Below are 15,784 nucleotides of genomic sequence, written 5' to 3' on the forward strand. Positions count from 1 at the left end.
ATGTACAACGAAGTCATGGGCCGATGTATGTGGTGGGGATGTGCTATCAAACTCATCTAATATGCATGTGATGCATCAAGAGAAGAATATAGAAAGCATAGATGTCCGAGAATTGAAAGAACGTGAACGACGATCAAAGAACATTGTCGTCCGTGGGATTAAAGAAGAGAGTATGGAAACACCCGCATCCCTTGGAAAGGCCATTGGTGATTTTTTTAACATGCATTATGGGATGTTAGATGTGAATGTATATGGGGCACACCGAGTTGGGAAACATGGTGTTACTCGCTCTGGAGAAAGGCCTATTGTATGCACAATGACAGATGATACAAAGTGGCGGATCATACTCGAAAATAGTTGGGTATACCTCAAAGGTACACAATGCTTTGTGAGTGAAGATCGTACTATCTCACAACAAAATGCTCGCCATAAAGCATATGAAGAAAGATTGAAAAATACGGTTAAGGATGTGCCTAAAGATGGAAATGAGACTAACCCACCCCTTTTACGACTATGCTTTTGGAATTGCAATGGATACCCATGGAATGCGGGATTTGGCATAGAGGAGCTCACTAATGACTCCGATATCACACTTCTTGTTGAAACATGGGAGCGTGATACTCAAAGGATTCAAGGTTTAGGAAACTATAATGTACACTCTTTGATATGGAAGAAAAATCCAAGACAAAGAAGAGGACAAGGAGGGGTGGCATGTTTGATTAAGAAGGAAATAGATAAATATGTGTCAATCATAAAAAATGATGAAAATAAATGCTACATATGGCTCAAAATAGAAACACCTAATGATTTGCCCACTTTTGTAGTTGGATGTTACATTCCTCATCAAGATTCTAACTTTTATGCTTGTTTGGATAAAGATCAACCGTTTGCCAATCTAGAAGATGATATTGCTTATTTCAAATCCAAAGGGGAAGTTATTGTCTTTGGTGACATGAATGCTAGTACAAGAAGTTTCCAACTTGATTCACAAGAATCTTTCATGCCACATATCTCAAGGATGCAAGAGGATATGCAAATGTATAGCCGCTCTTCTAGCGATGAAAAAGATCCAGACCAATTTGGGAAGTTACTCCTACAAATGTGCAATAGTACCGGATTTCTTATTGCAAATGGTATTTCCTTATGGCCCAACACTAATGGTTTTACATGTAGAAAACACAACGGAAATAGTGTGATTGACTATGTGCTACTTTCCGAAGGTATTTTGGATCGTATACATAAATTCTCACTTGGTGAATGGACACTGGAATCCGATCATAGGCCTTTATGTATTGATCTGAAATGTATGCGTAGGTTTGATTGTGAGAAGGCTATTGAAGATAATAAACAACCGCACTTGAGCATGAACCTTAAGAGAGCACCCATGTATTCCAAGATAGTTGAGGATATGTTACAAATGACAAAGATACAACATGGTGCCACACTAGAATGCAAATGGGAAACTTTCAAGAAAGTCATTCTCTCTTGTACAAACAAATGTTTTTCGACCAACCACACATCTTGGAAATGCACCAAGAAACTTAGGAAAAAATGGTTTGATAAAGAATGTCGTGAAGCTCGAAAGTGCCTTATGGCTTTGGATGTAGTTAAGGATAAAGAGAATTACCAAAAGCATTTGCATGAGTATAAAAGCCTTATTCAAAGAAAGAGAAGAATATGGGAAGCTACTCAACAATTTATCCAAACGCAAGAGAAAGCACATGCATGTGCTAAATTTTGGGGAAATCTAAAGGGGAAATGTGTTGAGAGTTATGGTGACTTAACTCTTCACGACTTGTCTATGCATTGTAAGAATTTATATGAGTTATCTCTTGCCGGAAAGATGATGTGTTACGGTTCTTTTTCACATATGCCTCCCTTCTTTACAATTGAAGATATATGCATAGGACTTAAGAAATTGGCCTCTCGAAAGGCAAGCGATCTTCAATGTATAAAGGCTGAAATGCTCAAATGGATGGGAAAGGAAGCACATATATGGATAAGCGATATGTTTAATGATGCATTGCAACATGGTATGCCATACGATTGGACTACAAATTGGATCAAACCTTTACATAAAGGTGGAGATATAAATAATGTAAACAACTATCGAACCATCATGGTTGGATCATTAATGGCAAAACTATTTGGATGTATAATGGAATCAAAGATAAGTGTATGGGCTGAAAAAAGTGGTAAGAGAGGTTATGGACAAGCTGGCTTTCGAAAACACCATAGCACCATTGATCACCTTATCACCCTTCGAGTATTAATGGAGGAAAGTCGCCTTAGAGGTAAAGGTTTATATTATTGCTTTGTAGACTTCAAGAAAGCTTTTGATATGGTACCTCGCGAGCATCTTTGGAGGCGAATGGAAGAACTTGAGGTGCCAAGTGAATATATGCTTGCAATTTCCCGAATTTATGAGAAGGTTATATGTTGTGTGCGCATGAGAGATAAACTTTCCGATTTTTTCAAAAGCACTATTGGTGTTACCAAGAGATAGATAGATATATTATATTATCGTTTTTCGGAGGTCAAATATGACCTACGAGACCAAAAATATTACATTTCACGTGATACGTGTGAAAGTGAGTAGTGACTCTCGATGTTCAAGAACTTTACCAATGAATGTTGCAATCGAGAGTGCACATTGTGGTTGTGAAAGGAATTCATGCAAGGATTGGGCTCGATCGAAGAGATGTGGAAAGCATGGTCGAATATGATCAAAGGCAGAGCATTGTATCAAAGTGTGATACTCAGACTCGCGAACTTGTTTGAGGCAAAGTGTGCATAGCCGACCACTCTCATCACTTGTGCCCCAACGCCCTGTTTCACATCGCAATGCATGTGAGCTAAGTCGCATGGAAGCAATGGTTCGAACGGCAGATAACGGTATGGGCTCTAACATGTATGGATGTGTATGATTTCCCCGTTTCGCAAAGAATATGGTTTTGTAGTTAGGTGCAACATGTGTAGTATAATGTGTGAAGCGTGAGCCTCCACATTTGTCCCATGTCATGATACATTGGCGTTGCAAAAAGGCCTCATTTACAGAGGAATCTAATGATGCATCATGAAGCAAGTGTCTCGCATCCCATCTACCAAACCCTTTTCTATATCTTGCATCCAACCGGAACACAAAATTTTGCTTTTATGCGTCTTTTGGATCTTTTTGCTTGCTTCCCACGCAATTCTAGGAAGTCGATGTGACGAACTTTTTTGAACCTTTAGCATGTATTCAACAACCCTTTCCATGGCCATGATCTCAATGGGAAGCGATCCCGTCTCAAGGAGGAGGAGGGTGTAGGGCGTTTGTTTCTTAACTTGTAGAAACTTGGTAAGAAAATGCTTTTGGACATTTTCAAACTCTTTCCACATAGATTTACGGATGCTACCGCCCCATACTTCCACCCCATAGAGAAGAACCGGTGTCACCAAAGTGTCAAAAAGATATTTTTTGAGGACCCAACACTTAATATCTCCAAGATTGCATGTGTTCTCAAATGCGTAGTATGCTCACTTACCCGCCTCTAAGCGGCGTGTAGCACATTCATTCCATCTATGATTTGAAGGAACTTCAAGGCCAAGATATTTGAAGCTTTCCACACATTCACGTGGCTCATTGTTGTACATAATGCATGGTTTATCTCTTTTTTGGCTCTTCACAAGCATAATCTTTGTTTTAGAGCTATTGACACTTAATTTAGTATGCATGCAAAAAATTTCCAATGCCTTCATAAGCTTTTGTGCATCGCCTAAAGTATTTGCAAAAAGCACTACATCATCTGCATATAGCAAAAGCATAATCACAACATTCCCAATGGCAACTTCTTCAACACGTTCTTCCTTTGCAAACTTGGTAACCATTTCTTCCAATTCATCAATGCATAGACCAAATAGTGTTGGTGAGAGTGGGCATCCTTGCTTAACACCAATAGTGCTTTTGAAAAAATCGGAAAGTTTATCTCTCATGCGCACACAACATATAACCTTCTCATAAATTCGGGAAATTGCAAGCATATATTCACTTGGCACCTCAAGTTCTTCCATTCGCCTCCAAAGATGCTCGCGAGGTACCATATCAAAAGCTTTCTTGAAGAGAGAGGGAGGGAGGGAGGGAGGGAGGGAGAGAGAGAGATACCTTAGAGCAACGAGCTGGAGATGTTGCACAATCTGTGAGCAACGAGCAACGAGAAGAAGGAAATCAGATGACAGGAGCATTGATTGTCAATAAGCAGTGAGATTTGAGAAGGGAGCAAGGTGCAGTGATCTGCGAGGAGTGAGGATCGAGCAACAAGCAAGCAAGGAGCAAGGAGGAGTGACTCATGAGAAGCGAGTAGAAGAAAATTAGATCACAGACACTATTACGCTCAAAGAGGGAAAAAAGAGGGGAAAGAGAAAAAGAGGGGAAAGAGGGGAAAAAGAGGGGAAAGAGAAAAAGAGGGGAAAGAGGGGAAAAAGTGGGAATTCAATAAACATAAAACCTTTTCCTTTTACCTCCTTTTTTTTACAAAACTATATAAATAGCCTGTTTGAAAAATATGAACCGACTAGATTCTGGTTGGTATGAAAACCTAGCCGGAATTAGTTCCGGCTCTACCTCACATTAGTTGGCAAAAGTCCCAACCTAACTGGAACGCTAACTCTGTTCCTAAGACTTTGCCCAACATTGCTTGTGACTAACTACTACCAAAAATTAACGAGGGCAAGTGAGGGAATCGCGGGCGCGGACGGTGCAGGTCACACCGTTGATGGCGCATGTGATCTCCACCGTCCGATGTGGATAAAAAGCTGACAGGGACTGTCACCAGGAGCCCGACTCTGTCACAAGGAGCCCGACTTTGTCACAAGGAGCCCTGTTGATTGACAGCCTCTGCCACGAGGAGCCCAACTTTATCAAAAGGAGCCCTATTGTCTGATAGCCTCTGTCACCAAGAGCCCGACCAACTTTGGGTAGGAACCCGATTCTCAAAAAGATAAAACTAATAAAGAATAAAACAATCATATATAAAACAAAAGTGAATAGGGTAGTGGTTATAGTTTTTTCTAAGATATGTTAGGTCTATGGTTCAAATCCTTTTCTTCTTTGAATTCTTTCTTTTTGGTTTTCTTCTTCTTCGAAAACACTTAACCATATGTTGTTGATTGTACCTTTGTGCCCTAGTATATAAGTTTATAACTAGACATTTGCAAAGTTTCATTGATGCAAGTGGACTTATGCTTTAGTTTCTGGATTGAATATTTGTTTTTCTATAACTCTTAAGAGGCTCCTTTTCATAATTCATTGATGACATTCCAAATAAGATTGTTCTCCATCTTAGATATCCTCTAATGTGCAATATTCTTGCCAAAGATTAAACAAGTTGACAATTTGAAAAGATGAAAAATTGATGTATTGGAGATTTGTAAAGTGGCCTATGCATGGATTGCTACGATAGTGCAATTGATTTCTTAGCAAAGGATGCATGCGAGAATTTTAGGTGGAATGCCCTTGAACTATTTTGGCAATATGATACAACCAAATAGGTCTTTATAGAAAGTTAAAAGAGTTATTTATTTAATGCTTGCCTACTTCAAAATAGCTTGAATACACATATCCATGACTTTGCTTCGAAGGTGATTTTGTAGCTCAAACAATATTGGAAGCAAATACTAGCTGATTTGTGGAAATACAAGTCAAAGAATGGTCTCCTCATGACATGTTCCATTAGCCAAAGAATTAACAATGTTGTCATCATAGGGCCCCCATGCATCCTTGTGATTTGCTCACTTCTTTTTATAGTTGATAATGAGCTACTTCTTTTTACAGCTTTCAAGAGCTCATTTGCCAAATAAAAATAGAATGGCAAGCACCACTACTTCTCCCTAAATGACCACTTAACTTCCACAATTATTATATGATAGTTTCGCATCTACAAGTTACAACATGATGAATTCTCGTCTTTTGCAATTGTAGATCTTTTACCCTATGATCCTTCTAATTTGCATCGAGCCCTTAACACTTTTGTTCAAGTAAAGTTAGCTCTTACCATTTGGGCTATGTTTGATTGTCACTTTAATATACAACTCACTCATGTTCCAAGTAAAGTTAACTCTCATAATCTGGGCTTTTTCTTTATTATTTGACTTTATACCATGGAATACTCTACCTATGGATCATGAGCCAACATAAGAAGATAGGACTCCACCAACAGTTGCCGACACTATTACCACCACCATGTTAGAAATGAACCTGAAAAGTTATATAGCTTTTAACTTCCAACAAAAGGATATGGATACAAAACCTTGAGACCTCAGATACAAACGATGCACTGGACGACCATGATGTATCCTCCAATTCCTCTCCCGACATGGCAAAGACACATGATGCATTGTGCTCTCCATAGATGGTTGCGGTCGATTACTATAGTGATTGAAGTGAGTGAATACAATGTGATCGAGAATACCAGTGATTGAGGTGAATGAAGTGAATGTGAGCGATTATGCCAATGAATAAAGTGAATGAATTCAAATGAATGCCAATGATTGAAGTTCAAATGAATTCAACGTGATTGATAATGCACATGAATGAAGTGGATGCTTTCAGTTTCTTCAATGATTTAGTTCGAGAATAATTTCAACACTTCGAGAATGATTTCAGCTCTTAGTGAATGATCAAGAATGCCAACGGTTTGTGAATGATTTATGTGGTTTGATTAATCACTATGGTGAATGAAATCAGTGCGAGTGATTAATAGATTGTGAATGAAGTGAATGATTTTAGCTCTTAATGAATGAGTTCACCTCTTAGTGCATGTTAGTGACTTTGGTGAATCAATTTAGTATGATCGTTAGTATGATCGTTGCAACGCCATCATTTTACGTAGTTGGGCACCTGCCTATTAATGAGCCAGGCTCCTCATTAATGAGTAGGGCTCCTCATTAATCAGTCGGGCTCCCTCCTTTGATATGAGTGGGGCTCCTCATTAATAAGTCGGGCTCCCTCTTTTGATATGAGTCGGGCTCCTCATTGGAAAAATTGGAATGTTGAAATTAGTTAAGCTTCCAAGTGATATATACCATTAATTGATTTTTGAGGATTTTGAACATAATCTTCAACCCCCCATATAACATTATTGTAGATTACTTTGTGTACCTTAGTGCAGTGTTCACATAGCCTATCTTCTTCATTATTGACTTACTAGGGTGTATGCAACCAAGAAGACCCCCAACCAAGAAACAGGCTTTTACTAAAGCATTGCATACACAGTTTATATAGGTATGAATCCAAAAGCTTCGAAAATAGAAGGCTTAATCCATTATCTCAAACTCATCAAGTCATGGTATTCCACTTTGAATAAGATTCACATTGAGTCATATACGACCAAAATGAGATTTGTATATTGATTTGATATTACAAAATTAACCTTATTGATATGGCCAAGAATATACAAAAAAGGTTGGCCGCCTTGATTCCAAATACAAAAAAGTTGGCAACCTTCATTCTAGAATATACAAAAAAGGTTGGCAACTGCTTTAGATAGTACATCAAGATCATATATTTGATGTTACATAGTATAACTCCGAATGATGAAAATAACCCTAAGCCTAGAGTCCTTTGTGCCCATTTTGCCATGATTTTCCAAAGGAGCTCCACATCTTCGAATCCAAACCATTGCTCCTTACCCTACACCACAAGATGCAATCAACCCTAAGCCCTTACAAAAACAAATGCTCATATTCAATCCTACGGGATACTTACAAAATCATTAGACTCAAATCCTTGAATGAACTCCTCAACCAACATCCAAATTGTTTGTATCACTTAATACCCACAATTCGTCCCATTAGGTTGGGTCATGGGATATGCAATACATGGAACCGTTCGTTGCTGATGATGCAATGGTCATGCATGGCGCTAGAGATATGTCGTACAACCAAACCACCCAATGTCTGCATGTTGGTTGTTGGATGATTATTCAGTGGATTACAAAAAACAATTGGGCTCCTCCCCTTCTTGGCATCGAGACTTGTAGGAATCTGCCGCATCTTCATCCAAAGCACCCAATGCCCTGTGTGAAATATTGGAATGAAGACATATTCCCGTTCAGGGACCCAAGTGAGTATGTTTTCTACCTTATCACTTTGCTCTGCTAGTTGTACCCATAATGGATCAACAATATGAAACCGCTTGTTGATCTTAGGGGGTAGTGAGTACTCCATCCATAAGTGGAAGAGGTTCCTTGTCCACGTGGATGCCATCTCCCCTAAAGTCCACAACGAACATAGTTCTACCTCAGTCAAAAAGATTGCTAGATCCAGTCTTTGGCAAGTCACATGAAACCTGTTTATTCGGCATTTGCATTGGTCTTCTACAACATTGGTGTGACATTTGCATTAGAAAAACCCAATATATACTTTCTTCAATAATGATTACAAGAATGTACATCAACTCACCATTTAGTTTGACATCTTCAACAAATGGCCCCATGTCGTTTATGGGGTTCGTATCCATGTTCGAGTCATTCATAGGCTTTTCAGTAATGATGTTTTCACTATCCATATCATTGGATTTGGGGCACCTAGCGCACTTTCTTAACAAAAACCTAAACCATTAATCAAGTTAGCACACAAACATCACTACTTATACACAATATATAGTTCAGAAATGATTCAGGCCATACCTCCCTTCATAGGGTATTGTTTCACCCCAATCTGCATCAAAGTCTATGAAGGTCTTGGACCGACTAGCCATCTGTACAAACCACATGCCATTTTCAATAACCACCAATATGTCCATTACATTCAAGTTCAAATTTCACAATCAAAGCACACTAAGAAATCGTTAGATGCATGCAACAATTTTTTATTGATATAGCTAAATAATTGGGAGGAAACAAGTCCATATATAATAACATATGAAATATTCAATGGAGAAATGTGGAACATGCAAGGTGTCTCCAATAGCATTTCGAATATGGCATATGAGAAGCAAGAAGAAAAAGGGATACAAAAGAAGCCCATGAAATCAGAGACACCACACAAACATATTATTCATGGTGATTCATATACATTGCATATTAAAATGTTTGAAATATATCAATTTTCAAATCCTACTTTGATTACAAAGCCTATTGTATGTCTAGAACCATATTTGAGAACCTAGTCCTCTTAATAAGATACCGATGTAGAGTGGAAGAATTCAAACGTTTAGAATATGGCATATGAGAAACAAATGGTTCCATATTCAAACATGATTTCCATATTTCGAAGGATCACGTGGAAGAATTCAAACATATAGAATATGCAAGCACACATACATACATGGTATTCATTGGCTATAATGGCATGTACTCATGGTGATTATATCTATGCTTACAATGCTTAACTAATCTCTACTACGTAATATTATCATTGTTGTCATCCAATAGGAAAATAACAAACCTATGATGTGTATCCACATCTATGTGCTTGAAATAATTGCATTCCTATGTATGTAAAAATGAATACATAAGTGCTCAAGATAATCGTACCTGAGATAACTAAGTACGTGAGATAATCAGTGCCTGAGCAAACATATTTTGTGTTGCTTTGAGCTTAGTTTCGTTTGGTGGAAAACAATGAACATGGGTTGAAAGAAAATACAAAAATGTTTGTTTCTAATTCAACATTTCTTCATATTGATGGTGAAATTATAACAATGCATTTATATGATACATTTAAAAAATGGAACAACTAAGTCTCTCACCTTGTTAGAATATAGAACCATGTGATCAAATGTAAATGAAAAGAAACCCAAAATGACGTAAAAAATAAAAATAACCATGAAAATACATACCTATTATTGCCTTCGTTTTGCAGATCGAATGTAGGTGGTTGGGAAGTGCTCGTTGGTGGGAAGTGATGCTCCTCTCTGATTCTTCCCTCCAAATACCCTAAAACTCTCTTTTCAAAATAGATTCAAAATGAGTGATTCAGGGTTTTTATAGTCAGTGCTCATTAATAATGAGCGGGGCTCCTAGCCAAACTCTTGATGAATGAGTGGGGCTCCTAGCCAAACTCTTGATGAATGAGTGGGGCTCCTTTTGACAGAGTGGGGCTCCTAGTGACAGAGGCTGTTAGACATCGGGGCTCCTAGTCAGGCTCTTGATTAGTACGCGGGGCTCCTAGTTGGGCTCCCCAAGAAGTGACGATTTCTTCCTGTGTTTTTTTTTCACATCGGACGATGCAGATCGCACTTGCCCTGGGCTAAGCGACATGCACCGTCCCTCTCCACGATTCCCTCACTTGCCCTCTTCAATTTTTGGAGGTATTTAGACACGTTGCTTGGGTAGGGAATCACAGTCACGGATAGTGCAAGGCGCTTAGTTGAAGGCGCGTCTGATCCTTATGTAATGAATGCATGCATGCATGTATGTAAGCTCGCGTCTATCTGCTACCAAATCATAAAGAGGCTTGGTGAGGGAATCAACTGTCATGGACAATGCAAAGTGCTTAGCTGCGGGCGCGTGTGATCTGCACCTTCCGATCCTTATCCAAAAAAAAGGCGTCAGTCTCAGGTAACAATCGACAATAGTTTGGTTTGAACCGAACCGAACCGAGAAACCGTGGCTTAACGGGTTAAACAGTTCGTTTCAATTTCAATAGTCAGAAACCGCGGTTTAACGGTTTTTTATTTTTATTTATTTATTTTTAAATTTTTACAAATTTGTAAAACAAAAATTTAAAATTAAAAAAATTATTTTTAAACAATCTTTTCATTTTTAGACCTTATTCTCACATTTTAGGAACATCCTTAAAATTAAAAAATTAAAAAAAATGAACCGAACCACGAAACCGCGGTTTTAACGGTTTCAAAAGAAATTAATGGTTTGGTTTAATGGTTTAATGGTTTCGTGGTTCGGTTCGGTTCAGATTTCAAAAATTTTAAACAGTTCAGTTTTGACCCTCTCAAACTGAACCGAACCGTTGCCGATTGTTAGTCTCAAGGCGGGTGTCTAATTCAAATAAGGCGCCTGACCGACTCAGAGGTAAGCGCTCGACTCAAATCAGGCGCCCAACCAACTTAGACATCAAAAACTACAAAAAATTCTAAGTGTAAAAAAACATTTTGACATCAAAATCGTACATCGAAATTCCACTAAAAAACCAAAAACTTCCAATTACACAAAACATAAAACGTCAAATTACAAATACCTTAAAACTCAAAACTTCAAATTACACAAATTCCCAGCCACAAAATGTCCAAATTCAAGTCCCTAAACCTAAAGATAAAAATTGAATCCATACGTAAGCAAAGATTATGGCTCATGTGGGGATGATGGCAAAATGCAACCATAATTTTTGCAACAATCAGCATTCGAGTCCCTTGATGTCAAAGTCAAGGCATCCCAATGCAAACATTGAACCTTCTCAGTCTCACATATTGGAAAACGCCGCCTTGCTTGATTTGCACCTCTCTGAAGTTTTTCGGTGTAGGATTTGGAAGTGTTTGGGGAGATACCAATAAGTTTTACGAGATGTCGACCGTCGCTCCTCTTTTCGCACGAATTTTTTGCTTCCAACTTATGGAGCCCGAGTCTTCTTTGTTGGTTGATTTCGGTGCACCTAAACTATAGCTTTTACGATAGATCTTCCAATGTCTATATAGAATCCTCAACAACATCCCGACCAAAGGATCCTAACCCTTGCTTGAGCCATTAAATAACTTCCTTGGCCGCTTGTATTCTAGATATCCATGATTCCATGTAAGATGTTCTAGGGTTTGTCTCTATGGTTGGTTTTGCCTTTGTCTCCACTTCTATTTCTGGGATATCATCCATTCACATTTGGGCCGCATGATCTATAAATTGTAACGACCCACATAGGGATGGCATATGCTTCTCAATGATCATCCGAATCCCGAGTACATGCTTACATTTATGTGCAAGGTCTTGGCAATCATGATATGAGCATTGGAGTGAGACATTATACCATAGAGTGGGAGTATTCATGCTCAATATTCTAAACCAATATAATGTTGGGAAACATGTCCCTTCGGATGGGAAGAAAAGAACGAACCAAATCGGATGAAAATCGATTATATAACCGATTCGGGAGACTATATTTGTAAATAGTCTAGATGTGCCCATTGAGGTTATATTTATAAATAGTCTGCTATGCATATGAGTATATATACACCTTAGGGCAAGTAGTTAGATAGAGTGTGTAATAATCATTATTGCTGTAAATAGTTACAGTGAGTAGTTGTCTCTATAACTGTGAGTGAGAGAGAGTGTGAGAGTAGTAACTCTACTGCCGTCTGTTAGATGAAGACAATCTCAAGGTTGTTGTCTCTGAGTCTCCTTGTACTCTTCTTTGTACACATAGTGATTTTTTTTCTTGGGGTTTGTGGACCCCTGTGGTTTTTTCCCTTTTCGGGTTTTCCACGTAAAATATCTTGTGTTTATTCTCTTGGTTTTTCGGCAACTTTTTGTTTTTTTGTCTATGCATTAACTTTCTCAATTCTTTGGACCCGAACATACATATGAGTAACCGGTTGTGCCCGGTCATGATCCCAACGTATAAGGCCTCATCCACAATATGGATTGTGTTGGTATAAGTCAACTTTTGAGTATCCTCTCAACCTCTGTAAGTCTTGACCTTTAATCCCTACAATTTGCACGGGGCACAAATCTACTACTCTCACATATTTCTTGCCGTTGCATGTACCATTCTACGATGATCCCTTTGATGCAAGCACCAATTTCACGGCCCCTGATTAAGACATGCCCAAGATAGGCAATAGATCGGTTTATTCTTGCCATAGGGTGAAAATGTAGCCAGATGTTGACTTCCGATTGTCCGTATTTCCGGCATAGTCGGAGTCAGTATAGCCTTCTATTGTCCGCCGGAATCGTAACCGATGGACAGAAGCACAGAAGTATTATAATATAGTAAAGTGTTAAGAAATGAATGTAACGATTCATGCGGGAAGTGTGAACGGCTAAAAGCCATGTGTATATAAAGGGCAGAAATCCTCTGTAAGAGGTAGTGTGTAGTTTTGAGTGCAAGATGTTTTTCTAATAGAATCCTATCTTCTTTGACCTCTGTGTATATCTGTGTCTATCTACGTGACAGCCCATTTTATCAGGACGACGCTCAACACACGTAATGTGAAAGGGGAAACTGCCGACATGATCATCGAGTGAGCATTACAGCTTGAGTTGGACGAAGAGGAGGAAGGATTTTCTCTGTCCTCATTATGATAGGCGTTGCCTCTAGATGAGGAACGCCACTTTCGTCGGACTATTCAGTGCACGATTTGCCTCAATTCTGGGCATTCCGCGATGGAATGCAATATGCGAATTCACTGCCCAATTTGTCACTCAAAGGCACACACGGTCGAGCAGTGTGAGCACAATATGCTGAACAGACCTACGCCCACAGTATGACGTGTAGAACCACATCGACCACCTCGCCAAAATGATCAAAGGAGCCAAGAGGAAAGACCCCGATATACGAATCGAAATCGATTGAGCATTACAACTTGAGTTGGACGAAGAGGAGGAAGGATTTTCTCTGTCCTCATTACGACAAGCGATGAGGAACGCCACTTTCGTCAGGCTATTCAGTGCACGATTTGCCTCAATTCCGGGCATTCCGCGGTGGAATGCAATATGGGAATTCATTGGCCAATTTGTCACTCAAAGGCACACACAGTCGAGCAGTGTGAGTACAATATGCTGAACAGACCTACATCCACAGTACGATGCGTAGAACCATAGCGACCACCTCGCCGAAATGATCAAAGGCGCCAAGAGGAACAACCCCGATATACGAATCGAAATCCACGTGATGACCGATACTACTGTAATCGCCGGGATAACAACGACTCCGATGAAGAGGAGCTGGAGGACGAAGAATATCGGGGCAACCACTAGTATAATAAAGGGGGGTTTCATTACGACAACCACCATTTGATGAACAGGCGTGGTGGATTCAATGGGCCTCGCTCACAAGGAAAGCATCGATAATATAGGGACCAACGGCGTTACGACAAAAGTTTGGTGGATGACTGGCGCCAGGAGTCACGCAGGGACCAACCGCAAACACCCCGGAATTCCAGAAGAATGCAGCAAGACCAGGAGGAGCCAGTGACGCTTGGGGATAGGAATCCGCCGCCAACTGCAGAGAAAGGAGAGTCCAACATACATTGTTTCGTCTGCCAATAGCCCGAACACTACGCAACTCAATGTCCTCTGCGCAAGGGCAAAGGACCAGCCGTAAATACAATTACGACGGAAGTTCAATAGGTCACGACACGACAACAAACAAGGAATGCGGACTGGGCTGCACAAGATGAGTTACGCAAATTGGCCCAAGCATGGGTAGAAAAAGCAAATGCGGAAAATACGATGCGTATGCGTCAGGAGTCTGCAACCAATGTGGGGCCGATAGAAGAAAACATAATATCATCAGACTCCATATGGAAGCACTAGCAGGCTGCGAAATAACCATGACCATGGAAAAACTCCTTCAACTAGTTCCACGATTCCGGCAGGCCGTAGAAAATCGCATAACAGGCAGGCCTGGTATAAATGTGTCAACAAATCTTGCCGAAACTAGCGCCGGACCAACAGTGGTGGATCACCACAATCCAGCCATTAAACTAGTACTACACGGGTAGGAAATAACAGGCGGTATAATTGACGGGGGCTTGGGTGTTAATGTGATTAGTGCCAAAACATGTGAACAATTAGGAATTTCGGAATGGGAAGCTTGCTCCTTTTGGCTTCGCATGGCGGATACCCGATCTGTCAGACCGTTAGGGTTAATCCAGAAACTCTGCATCGTCATTGGCGGTCACCGCTTTGACATCTCGGCGGTAGTACTCGCACTCGATGTTCTGTGAGCGTACCCAATACTACTTGGCAGACCTTGGCTTCGTTTGGCTAACATCAAACAGAGCTGGCAACATAATTGTATCATTTTCCGACGAGGACGCAACAAAGTTTGCGTACCCACAAGAGAAATGACGGCGCAACCCAAAGGAATGACACCATTGTATGCGGAATACATAAATATGCTGGAAGGAGTGGATGATACAGAGCTAGAAGCATACCTGGATGAGCACCCGCAAATCATCCCGCTATTCGGAATTGACGTAATAGAAACACGACGGAATACACTACTCCCACTATAGTTCACGAAGAGGCTTATGAACCGGACCCAAAGTTGATAATGGAATTAAACCGAGCACGGGCCACATTCGAGAAGGAAATGGAAATTTCATGACGAGTCACTACCTCAACGTTGGAAGAAGTTAACGTAAGAACGACGACGGATCCCCCCTGGATTACTCTCCATCGGAAAAGACTTACTACCAGATCAGAAAGAGGCAATGTTAGCCCTGCTCAAGGAATATAAAGATGTGTTCGTGTGGTCCCATGAAGACATGAAGGGATTGGATCCAAAATTCTACCAACATAAGATCAATTTGGCTACCGATGCGAAACCTGTTCAGCAACGTTGATACCGAATGAACCCGAATTAAGCGGATCGCGTAAAAGAAGAAATTGACAAACTTCTCAAGGCTAGATTCATTCAACCAGTCAAGCAAGGAATGTGGCTGAGCCCGATAGTCATAATTCCGAAGAAAAATGGAAAAATCTGCGTTTGCATAGACTATTGGAAATTGAACGCCGTAACTATTACAGATGTGTTTCCCTTACCTTTCACCGACAGTGTACTGGACGCAATCGCAGGGCATGATGTGTATAGTTTTCTAGACGGCATTAGTGGATACAATCAAGTACGCATG

This window comes from Azolla caroliniana, unplaced genomic scaffold, assembly GCF_043228905.1.
Source record: "Azolla caroliniana isolate FFs.n. ecotype wild unplaced genomic scaffold, voAzoCaro1.0.p SCAF_17, whole genome shotgun sequence".
NCBI classification, from domain to species: domain Eukaryota; kingdom Viridiplantae; phylum Streptophyta; class Polypodiopsida; order Salviniales; family Salviniaceae; genus Azolla; species Azolla caroliniana.